The sequence below is a fragment of the Symphalangus syndactylus genome, chromosome 9, assembly GCF_028878055.3.
Source record: "Symphalangus syndactylus isolate Jambi chromosome 9, NHGRI_mSymSyn1-v2.1_pri, whole genome shotgun sequence".
In the NCBI taxonomy this organism is placed as follows: domain Eukaryota; kingdom Metazoa; phylum Chordata; class Mammalia; order Primates; family Hylobatidae; genus Symphalangus; species Symphalangus syndactylus.
The window spans coordinates 103917800-103929179 of record NC_072431.2 but is presented as its reverse complement, the minus strand read 5'-3'; the positions used below and the strand labels follow the sequence as shown (position 1 = coordinate 103929179).

General features: G+C 44.2%; 1 long non-coding RNA gene across 2 annotated transcripts; it reads left to right on the top strand.

Moving 5' to 3' along the window:
• Nucleotides 1–4088: 4088 nt before the first annotated feature.
• LOC129490595 (uncharacterized) lies at nt 4089–11070 on the top strand. Of its 2 annotated transcripts, XR_008660296.1 has the most exons (4): nt 4089–4460; nt 7012–7122; nt 7225–7430; nt 8674–9340. It is a non-coding gene; the product is annotated as an uncharacterized lncRNA (long non-coding RNA). The 2 variants fall into 2 exon arrangements; XR_008660295.1 differs by lacking the exon at nt 8674–9340 and adding an exon at nt 10588–11070 and having other exon boundaries at nt 7012–7430.
• The last annotated feature ends 310 nt before the right edge of the window (nt 11071–11380 follow it).

The following is an 11380-nucleotide window of genomic DNA, read 5'->3' as shown; positions in this document are numbered from 1 at the left end:
AGTTGGGAAGAAATGTTTGCAACACTCCCATTCCATAGTATTTCCATGAAAATAACCTCAAGAGCCATATGTAATAGTTAACTATATAAAATGATTAGGATGGGATGAGTTTTGAATATTCATTATATCTTAAAATGTAACCCATTTAAGTTTATACAATTTAACTTTGATAATGACTATGTTTAACAATGGACTTGCAAAATTCCTCAGAATTTAACAACTGGCTCTCACAAGCTAATATAAGCCAGCTCCACACACCACTGAGTTTAAGGATAGAAAATATTTCTCATTTACAACTCAGTCCAGCGTGGATATTTGACAGTGGCTCTCCACATGGTGACTCAGGGACCCAGGCTCTCTCCATTTTGAATCTCCATTCTTCTTAGCAGCCTCAGAACCCTTTGCTTCCAGCTTGGGGTTGGGGAAAGCACAGAAGTTTTCACATGGGTAGTTCTCATGGCCCAGACTTGGAAATAGTTTGTCACTTTTGTCCATATTCCATTGGTTGGAATTCTGTCACATGGCCACACCTGACAGCCAGGGAGTCTGGGAAATATAGTCTAGCTGTGTGCCCAAGAAAGACAGGAAATGAGGCGGGTGAGCTTATAGCCCAATTCTGCCACAGCACTGGGATTGACTCCTTCACTGGCTGATGTCAGGAAGCAGGTAGACTACGGAGGAAGAACAGCTGCCCGCCTGTCCTTATTGAACATTCGAGAGTTTAACAGGCATGAGCAATGAAATTAATTGTTATGAATTTGGCAATTAATAAATAGAACTATGCCTGTGTAGGAACCAGGATAAATGTTGTTTACTATTACTGATGGGGCAGGATGCTATGGCAGTTGCATGAGCTGGTCGAAGCTCAGTGGTCCCTTCATCCACTCATCCACATATCCAATAAACCTTTAGTCAGGCTCCGTGTTAGCTTCTAGGGATGCAGATGTGCTTAGGACATGCTTATAGTCCAGCGAGGAAGAGAGAATCAGACAAGCCAAGGTCAAGATGAGTGTTCTAACCAATGAGAGAGCAGCTAAAATTCTGGAAAGTTATTCTCCTCCTTCTAAGGAGTAGACAGTTGATGTGGTTCTAGTTGGATGCATGGGTAGAATTTTCTAGGTATAGAAGGGGAAAGATATTCCAGGCAAGGGGAATAGCTTGTGCAAAAGTCAAGGGGAATGGCAGAGCATGACTTGTTCCAGAAATGGCAAGAAACTCTGTGGCCAGAAATGGGGCTGAATAGATTGGCTATGTCAAATTGTAAAGAGCTTTCCATGGAGTGAACAGGGGTTTGGAATTTACCTGTAGGCCCATGCTTCTCAAATAGGGGACATCTACCTCCAGGGATACTCAGGGGTAAGCCAGAAAGGATGTAAATACAGTGAAAACCTTCCTTATTTCTTCCCTTGATGGTAAGCAATTCAAAATGAGTTTTGAGAAGTCCTAGAAAAGAGTTCTTTCCGTCTCAGTAGAGTGGATATCATCTCAGTGGACTTCCATCTCAATGAACTGATACCAGCTCTGTGGTCAATGCAACGCTATGCTCAGATGGGCTTGAGCTGAGTCACATGCTGCACCCCTGAGCCCTGGGGTGGGTGCCCACCCAAAGCCCAAGAGTTAAGAGAGGGGAAAGGGTGCTCTAGAGGAAAATCCAGACATGGGAACCAAGAAGGGGGAATGGCTGCCAGGTAGCCCGGCCAGCAGCTGACCCCTGCAGGTGAAAAACAGCAGGTGGACAGCTGTCCCTAGAACTGCCATTTGCAATAGAGAGCAGGCCAGGCATGAGAGAGAAAAAAATCATTTTCTTTCAGTTTTTGGTTCTTGAAATAATGGGAGGTCCAACAGAATAATGAAAGGGCTGTTTTTACAAGATAAAATCAGGTGGGAAGCTGGGGTGGGGCTGGTCCCGTCATCTCCAGCCCTTGAAATATAAACCAGCTCTCATCCTGTTTCCTCTCAGGCTCCTGGCCTGAGTAGCTTCTGGGCAAAGCCAGTGGCTTCATTGTGGTCACTGTAATTGTGCCAAGTCACGAACCTGTAGGCTGAGCCAGGAAGGCCCCAAAGCAGATAAGCCAGGTTGGCAACATGAGCGCCCCTCACCTCACATCCTGCCCCACAAATGGCTTGAGCGGGAACCACAAAGCCTGGAGCAGACTCGGCTGTGCTGCGTGCTCTTGGGAAAAGACCCAGAGCCAAGCCAAGACCACAGTCTGAAGACCCTGAGCCCCACGGAAAGGCATTATTTGTGAGGCCTCCACGTTGGGGGTGTGGTAGGGAGAGCAAGACTTTGAAATCAGAGAGCCTAAAGTGGAATCCCAGTTGTACCCTCTGGGATTGTCTGGGGACAAGTGGCTTTAGCTCCGGAAATCAGCTCCCTTGCACGTACGTTGGGATGACAATGCCTGCCCTTCAAGGTTGTGAAGATTCATCAAGACCACATGAGTGAAACACCTGGCATCGGGTGTGGCACAAAGCAGGTGCTCTGGAAATGCCAATCTGCTTAATAATAAGAAGAGAGGCCGGGAGTGGCAGCTCATGCCTGTAATCCCAGCACTTTGGGAGGCTGAGGTGGGCAGACCTCCCAAAATACTGGGATTACAGGAGTTCGAGACCAGCCTGGCCAACATGGTAAAACTCTGTCTCTACAAAAAATACTAAAAGTTAGCCAGTGGTGGCATGTGCCTGTAATCCCAGCTACTTGGGAGGCTGAGGCAGGAGAATCGCTTGAACCGGGAGGTGGAGGTTGCAGTGAGCTGAGATCACGCCACTACACCCCAGCCTGGGCAACAGAGCCAGGCTCTGTCAAAAAAAAAGAAGAAGAAGAAGAAAAATGAGGAGGAAGAGGGAGGAGGAGGAAGAAGGAGGAAGGAGGAAGGAGATGACACCTAGGAGTAGTTACTATATACACTCAGCGCCTTCCCGTTCCTTATCTCATTTAATCCCAATGACTGATGCAAGTCCCATTGTTATTCTCACCTGACAGCTGCAGACGTGGAAGCTCACAGAGGTGGAGTCATCGCCCAGGGTTACTCACCTGATGAGCAGAGAGCTGGGATTCGAACCCAGGCAGCTGGGGGCTGAGGAGGCCGAGGGAGAAGCAGCTGGTGATGAAGCCTAGAAAGGAATCAGGTCTGCTTCCTTGCTTGGCATGTGTTGCCATTGACAGCAGCCTCCCCTCAGCAAGCAAAACGTGCTCCAAACTGAGCTGCGAGTTTCTTGCAGGGTGCAGCTGCCCTCGACTCAGTGGGGCCGGGAGGGTGAAGCAGGAGCGTGAACGGTGTGAAGGACCCATTACAAATTTCCGGCCGCCACCTAATTTTAGAGGCTTCACGTTTCAGTATGAAATGTTGTTGTTTGTGCCACAAAACTAGGAAACAAACAGAATCGTGCCAGGAGAAACCCCCTCCCCCACCAAGTTTGATGCTATAAAAATGTCTAATGGGGAAATCTTCTCAGCGGTAAATTACCCCACTGCCTTCTTTTCCTCTCATTTTGCATCGGAAGCTGTCCTCAGTTCCTACTGGAAGATGTTCAAGGCTGGGCCAGGAGAATTCTAGAGATTTTTTCCCCGAATAGGCACCGTGTTTGTGGAGAAGTCCACTAAGAATCCCAGACTTGACATAGCCCTGGCATTAGCGGCCGCCTCACTCCCACGTGGAGTGAAAACCAGGAAGACAGCAGAAGGTGGCAAACCCACTGTCAAGAACCAGAGTGGCAATTTCTTGCCATTGTAGTGATAAATTGCTACATTGGCTGAGCTAAAAACTGTAATAATAATAACAATTAACATTTATGCAGCATGTACAATGCTCCAGTAAAGTATTCTTTTAAGGTCACAATGTACCTTTATCATGATTTTGTCATAGTGTATCTACAACAATAGCAGCACTAGCTAACATTTATTGAATAATTACTGTGGTTACTTTATCCGCATCATCACATTAATCTTTAAAACTTCACAACAACGCTTTGGGCCTGGTGCTTTTATTATTCCCATTGTACAGTTAATAAAACAGGTTTACGTAGTTAGTGGCTGAGCTCGGTTGCAAACTCAGGCACGTCTGAATCCGGAGCTGGGGTTCTTACCCACTCCAGTGACTGCCTCTCAGAAAAGAACAGGGCAATGTCCATTCTCCTTTTATTTTCTTTAAGCACCTGATCATTCTAAAAGCATGTGTTCCTCTGTGTGTGTGAGTTATGTACACGTGTGTGTGTTTCCCTTTCTTTTCTCGAACTCCAGGCCCATGACTGCTTATTTGCATGGTGTGTTACTGTCAAAGGTGGGTGAAATGTCTTCTCCACATACCCAGCTTCATTCCACTCTAGGAGTTTAACTTCTCCAACATAGTTGTGGGATCCCTGGTGACCTCAGTTTCTCCTCTCCGCGTCATCCAGGACTTCACCTGAAGCTTGAGCTACATGTGAGGCTTCATCTACCTTGGACAGGGCAATGGAGAGAGGTAAGTTTCTGGGACCAGAGGGGTGTTGTCTTATCCTCGGTAAAGGGAGTGCAGAGGAGGGATGGAAAGGACAGGAGAGGACTGACTTCAGAAGGGGTCAACTGGGATTGTTCCAGGCAAACCAGATTTGTGTCACTCTGCTTTGCTCCCTTCTTACAAACGGATGTGAGAATACATCTTCACCATCCCTTGGCCTGCGAGGCTGGCCCCGTTACTGAATGTGTGGAACTGAGAGGTGCACTGAGTAGAAGCAGTAACAGGCAGCAGGTGCTTAACTGTTGGCTGGCTTTTTCTTGGCTTTTTCCTGTCACTCACTGAAGGTGCAATGCCTTTTCTTGATACTGGATCATTTCTTCTGTAACTACCAAGTTTTGTAGATTTGCCTCCTGGAATCTATGATGTTTCTGTGAGATTCCTCCTTCAATGAAATGAGGGATAATTAAGTAGCCTGCTGCATCCAACCTTGGCCTGCCTTCCTGTGAGATGTCTACATGTGCCTGTGCACACACACACCCGCACACACACAGGCACGCACACACACGTGCATCCACACATCCATGCATGCACACACACACATATATAGGTGTAAAGTTTAGTTACATTGGAATTATTTACTTGTTTTCAGAACACTAATTGTAAATATATGTTTATATCATTGGGTCACTAGGACTTTCTTATTTCTGCCTAAGTACCTGAAGTTTCTGTTTCTCTATTTTTCAAAATTATTCTTAAATTAGAAAAATAATACTCAAATATAATATCATTTAAAAAGACTCAAACCATACAGAAGGGACATATGGGAAAATGTGAAAAAATCCCCTTTATACAACGGATACTTCAAAACACTCTCATTCCCACCTACCAACCCTCTAATAATAGAATATATTTATGCTGATGGTCCTTTTCCTATGTAGTGTAAGTTTAGTGTGCAAAAAATATCTCAAAATATTTTTGAAAGCGCCTCTTTTCATACAAGTTTATATTCTATGAAGAGAAAATCTGCTAAATGTTTCTTTTCTATAGTACTGCCAAGTTGCTTCTCTGAGCCCTTAGACTACATTTACCCCACTTCCCCTTTGCCTTTTTGGTTGAATGTGGTTTTTGAATTGCTAATGGGTCAGGTGTGCCATAAAGTAAAGAGCCTGGGTTTTGGAGTCTAACTTGGTTTGAATCCCAGTGAGATCCCTGTTTAGTCTCACAGACTGGGTAAATTGTGTTCATTCCTTCCCAGGAATCAAGGGCCAGGACTCTGCAGCCACTCTGCTGCCTGGGTTCAAATGCTACTTCCCCCTTGACTCAGTGGAAAGCTTTCATAAACCACTTGACCTCTCAGTGCCTTAGTTCCCTCACCTGTGAAATGGGGCTAACAATAATGTCTCCCTCTTAGGGTTGTTATGAAAGCTAAAAAGTTACTTCAATGCCTGGCACACACACAGTGAGTGTTAAATAAGCCTCAGTTGCTTTTTATTACCCTCCTATGTGTACAGAATTCACAGTGATGTAAGTCGACATGCAGGTGATAAAGATCCTGCCCCAGGGAACACAGATGGGTGCAATCAAACCATTATTAAGCTAACAAGACAGCATGACCCTAAAGCTCCTTGCAGAAATTTTCACCACCAGGGCCCACACAAACACAGAAATAATTCTGCTCAGACTCAAAACAGAGAAGTGACCCCCAGCCCCACCTTTGTCTCATCTTCCACTCCATCCATGCATTCTTTAGATTTCAGCTGTTCTCCTCCCTCCCAGCTCTTCTATTCTCTTCATCCTCACCAGGCCAAGACCACATATTTCACACCCCTCCCACAAAACCACAGAACTACTCCCACCTCTGCCGTCTTCCCTCCTACCCACAGGGTCTATGCCTGGCTGTCTGTTTGGGTCCTAAACTGTTGCTTGGAGTGTATGTAACATCCACTAAGGAAGCTTTGTCTTAATTGCCTCCCTTGTTGATCACAATGACATTCAAAATCCTTCATCAAGGTTATCTTCAAACCCTCCCTTCAAACTCGCCTCTCCCTGTGCTCTAAACATGTCTCCCAGAATCCCTGCTCTGAGCCAACCAATTCAAGTTTCCCATGGAATGTAATTGATATGCTAGAGGGAGTTGGATGAGAACATCTTTAAAGCCTACTGAGCCCTGTAGATCATTTGCAGACATTCTACAAAACTACAAATAGTCACCGCACTTACTATGTGCTAAACATTAAGTTAATTGCCTTTGTTTTATGCACATTAGCTCCTTTAATTCTCATAATAATTTGATGAAGGAGGTGGTATTACTATCCTGTTTTACAGACAGAAGAACTGAGTCTCGGGGAAGATAAATTGTGGATCCAAGGTTACCCAGCCAAGATGAGCAGGACTGAAACACAGACCCACATGACACTGCAGTCCCGCTCTGGGTGTCAGAAGAGTGCTGCTTCCCCCACTTCTGTTAGCCGGTGTTAAATGTTTCCAGGTTGATCCTCTGGCCTACCCTCACCCCTATGTTTTCTTTCTAAAACACAAACAGATGAAAAATAAAGCATGAGTGCTTCTTCCCTAGGATGGCATACCAGAATCACCAGACGACAGACATTGGGGTCCCGTCGGACCCAGGAATCAGAATCTCTGCAGATAGGTATTTTGGAAGGTGCTCCGTAGATTGGCACCTCTGGTTAGAACCCTGCCCAGGGACTGGGCAAGTTGAGCCAATGGATCATATCTGGCCAGTGTTCACTGCTTTGTTGAATCACACTTAATCCTTTGGTTTTGGTAGAATCCTGCAAGTAGACTGACAGCTGCATGTTTGCAGGAAAGTTAAATATTTTGACAGTGCAGAAAAGTGCTGCATCTGGAGGGTTCTGGGTCCAGCTATAACCAGACTTGCCTGTCCTAAACAAATGGATTGACTGCTTCCGGCATCCTCACTTGACTTCTGCATGGTGACCAACATCCGGAGCTTAATTACCTGACAGCCAGGAGGTAGGGGGCAAAGGAAACCTTTTAATTTATAGTAAGAAGTGATCAGTTCCTTTTTTTGGGTCTTAGTTAGAATCCAGGTGCACTTGAAACAATAAAACCTTGTATAGTTTTCTCCTATAAGAAACTTCTCAGATATTTACCAAAATCCTGGAAAAATATATATTGGTCCATATACCACAATTCCCACAAGAGGTAAATATTTACAAAATTTACTTTGGGCAGTGATGCTGCAAGAATATTAAAAGGCGTTGACTTTATCATCAAGTGAATTATTTCTTAATTTTTAAAAATTTTAATCACAATATGTTTGACAAGCTACAGCAGTAGGAAAACACCTTTGCTTTAAACAAAACTACCTTTTCTCAGCAAGAACAGTTACTAGAGTGGGACATACGGTTAATTCCAGTTTTATTAATAATATCTGAAATGAAATAATGTTACAACTCTCCCCTCTAACCTTGTAGCTAGACAACTTAGAATATTTATTTATTTCTCCTTCAGAGAAAATAAGAGTGGATGTTACCTTTAAGCAACATACACATTTAATTAATGAACGCAAGGAAAATGATTCTGGCTGTAGTTAAACTGGCACAAGCATGTAGGATTTAAGAGATCTGACCTTAAAAATGAAGAAAATATTATTGTAATTACTCCATTTGCTAAAAACAAATGATGTGGCATTTGAATTTAAGACTTCTATCAAAAGCAGTTGAGTGTCTCTAATCAGTTCGCACCTTTACATTTTAATGGAGTTGAGGTTGAGCCGTTGCATTTACAATTATCTAGGCTGACTTCATGCCTTTGAAATGACTTAAAAAGATTAGCATTCATGGATTATTTATTAGCTCCTCATGAACGTATTTCCAAGAATGGAAACAACATATTGCATCAAAGTCTAGTTTCCAAGTTTAACTCTTTTAATTAACAGCATGACTGTACAATGCTGCAAAAGGCATCTTTGAAGTCACAGGACATTTTGTCATGCTTTTCCCTTCAAGTGCATCTTTAGTAGCAGTCTTTGTTCCTTGCAAGCTCAGGGAGAATGTTGATTCCAGCCCTGGCGGCTGCCCGAGATGCCCTGTAAACACTATGGCTAGCAGAAAGCAGGCTGCTCAGGGGGGCAAGGCAGCTGATCCCAGCCTGCTGTAGCTATCACTGATAGGGAATGCCTGTCTGGGGCTCGGCAGAGAACTCAGTGACATGATGGCCCTGGCAGTTTAACCCAAACACACTTTCTGCCTAGATAACAAAAATGTCACGTCTGAGCCCCTGACAGCAACCCCAGAGGAGCTCCAGGTTTGAGGCAGCGCTGGCAGGACGTGGTCTATCTGCCATCTGAAGCCCTTCATTGCCCGCCTGGCTGTGAATCTCACCTCCTCTATAGTGGAAAACAGGCCGAACAGACCTGGCAGGCAGGTAAGGGACAGCAAACCTTGCAGGGAGGGCCTAGTGCTGAAGCTAAGCCAGCCCTTTGAGTTCAAGCTCAAAGGCATGTGATGCCAGCTTTCCAGGGGAGCTAAGATTCTTCTGAGAAAAAGAATGAGAGAGAGATACGCAGCTGCAGTAGAGGACTTGGAAGAGAACAACGCCAGGGCCTGGATCCTGCAAGAGTCTTCTCTGGAAAAGCAGGGGAGAGAAAAGCAAGGAAGGAAGCAGGGTCACCGCAAGTGTGGGATTTGTCTTATTAAAATCTGATACTGTGTGGCAGTTTGCTTCACTCTTGGTATAAAATGTCTGAGCTCCATGTTAAAGTAAATGTAGTAATGTAAAATCTGCCTTTCCCGAGGTGAAAATAGATCCATATTATTTAAAATATGAACTGAGATAGATGACAGTTACAAACATTATACTTGTTCTTATTATAATTCTTACTAAGCTCAAGGAATAAAAACTGGGATGATGAAAAAGAAGTTCTGAACATAAGGATTGATGTTTTGGATAAAATACAAACCAACCCAGAAATGATGAAAAGAATCTGCCCTGCCTGACTTGCTTTGTTGCTTTGCTCATGGAGAGAGCAGCAATCATGCCATTTATTCACTCACTCACTCACTCTCTGACTCATTCATTCAGCAGCTATCCAACCAGAGCTCGCTGTGAGGCAGACACTGTGCTGGGGACACACAAATCCATCAGATGAGGAGTCTGCCCTCAATGAGCTTATAATCTAATAAGAAAGAGAAGGCAAGTCCACATGTAACTATAGTACGAGGCAGGATGTAATAACTGCAAAAATGGACATGAAAGAAAATGCCACGAGGGATTGCACCTCACTAGGGGGAGGTTTTATTTGAGCTATCTTCTAATGGATGGGCAGAATTTGGACAGTGGAGGTAGTGGGGGAGGTGGTAAGGAAAATCCCAAGAATGCTTTGGTGTAGAAGGTCCAGTAATCCCTGCCTGGTTTGTTGTCTGTGTCCATGAAGGTGAAGCAGAAGAGGAGCACTTGAGTGCCTGTCTGCAAGAGCAACTGATCTGGCACCCCTGGTTTTTCTAACTGCTTCTTTCTGTGTTCTCTGGCAAGACACTTATGGGCTTTAGGCTATTTTTTTTTATTTTTTATTTTTGAGACAGAGTCTTGCTCTGTTACCCAGGCTGGAGTGCAGTGGCGTGATCTCGGCTCACTGCAACCTCTGCCTCCCGGATTCAAGCAATTCTCCTGCCTCAGCCTCCCTAGTAGCTGGGATTAAGGCACGCACCACCATGCCCAGCTAATTTTTTGTATTTTTAGTAGAGACAAGGTTTCACCATGTTGGCCAGGCTGGCCTTGAACTCCTGGCCTCAAGTGATCCGCCCAACTCGGCCTCCCGAAGTGCTGGGATTACAGGCGTGAGCCACCACGTCCAGCCGCTTTAGGCTATTTTAAAAAATGTTGTTACTATGACAAACTAACTTCTAAACAGAATTTTAATATATACAATTAGAGCAAAAAAAGTACAAATATAGGTGCATGAAGAAAAAATTAAGAAAATATCACCCATAATTCTACCATTCACTGAACATTGTGTGAGATAATCCATTAGACTTTTCTATTTATCAATCTATTTTTTAAATTAAAATTATATATTACACATGTGGTTTTGTAATATGCTTTTACCATTTATATTCCAAATATCTTTCTATACTGATGGGTATATATTCTGATATGTGCTTCTTAGCCAGGCTTCTGCTGGCATCTGGAAGGTCCTCTGCAGGAGGTGGCCCCTGTGTTGTGGTCTGTGGACTGCGCAGCCCTTTCAGCTGTGCTCCTCTGTGTGTAGAGCTGAAGTAGGCCCACAGTGTGGGGAGAAGGCCCTGTAGAAGCCACAGGTGAGATACCATGAGCTGGGAGTGGGGTCACCTGGGTGGACAGTGACCTGACCTGAGGATACTGGATCTCTGAGTCCTGGGAAAAGCACAGACCAGCATTATCAGGCACAGAGTGCTTCCTTTGCTTTTAGATTGACAGACAGGATGGTAATCTCACTCACTGGGCAAAGTAGGGGAGGTGGTGACATTACTCAGTTTGTCAGGGTGACCAGCAGCAAAGGGAGGCCATAGACACACTCAGGGGAGATGAGCACGGCCACCTCCTAGAATGAGGGTTTTTGATGTTTGCTTGAATGTTTTAATTGTGATAAAATAAACATAACATAAAATGTACTATCGTGACCATTTTTGAGTATACAGTTCAGTAGCATTGTATATTCACATTCTGGTGCAACCAATCTCCAAAACATATCAACTTGCAAAACTAAAACTCTGAATAGTACCCATTAAACAACTCCCTATTCCCATTCCCCTAGTTCCTGGCAACCACCACTCTGCTTTCTGTTTTTAATGAGTTCGATTACTCTAGATACCTCATATAAGTGGAATCATACTGTATTTGTCTTTCTTGTCTAGCTTATTTCACTTAGCATAATGTCCTCAAGGTTCATTCATGGTGAAGCATGTCTCAGAATTTCTTTC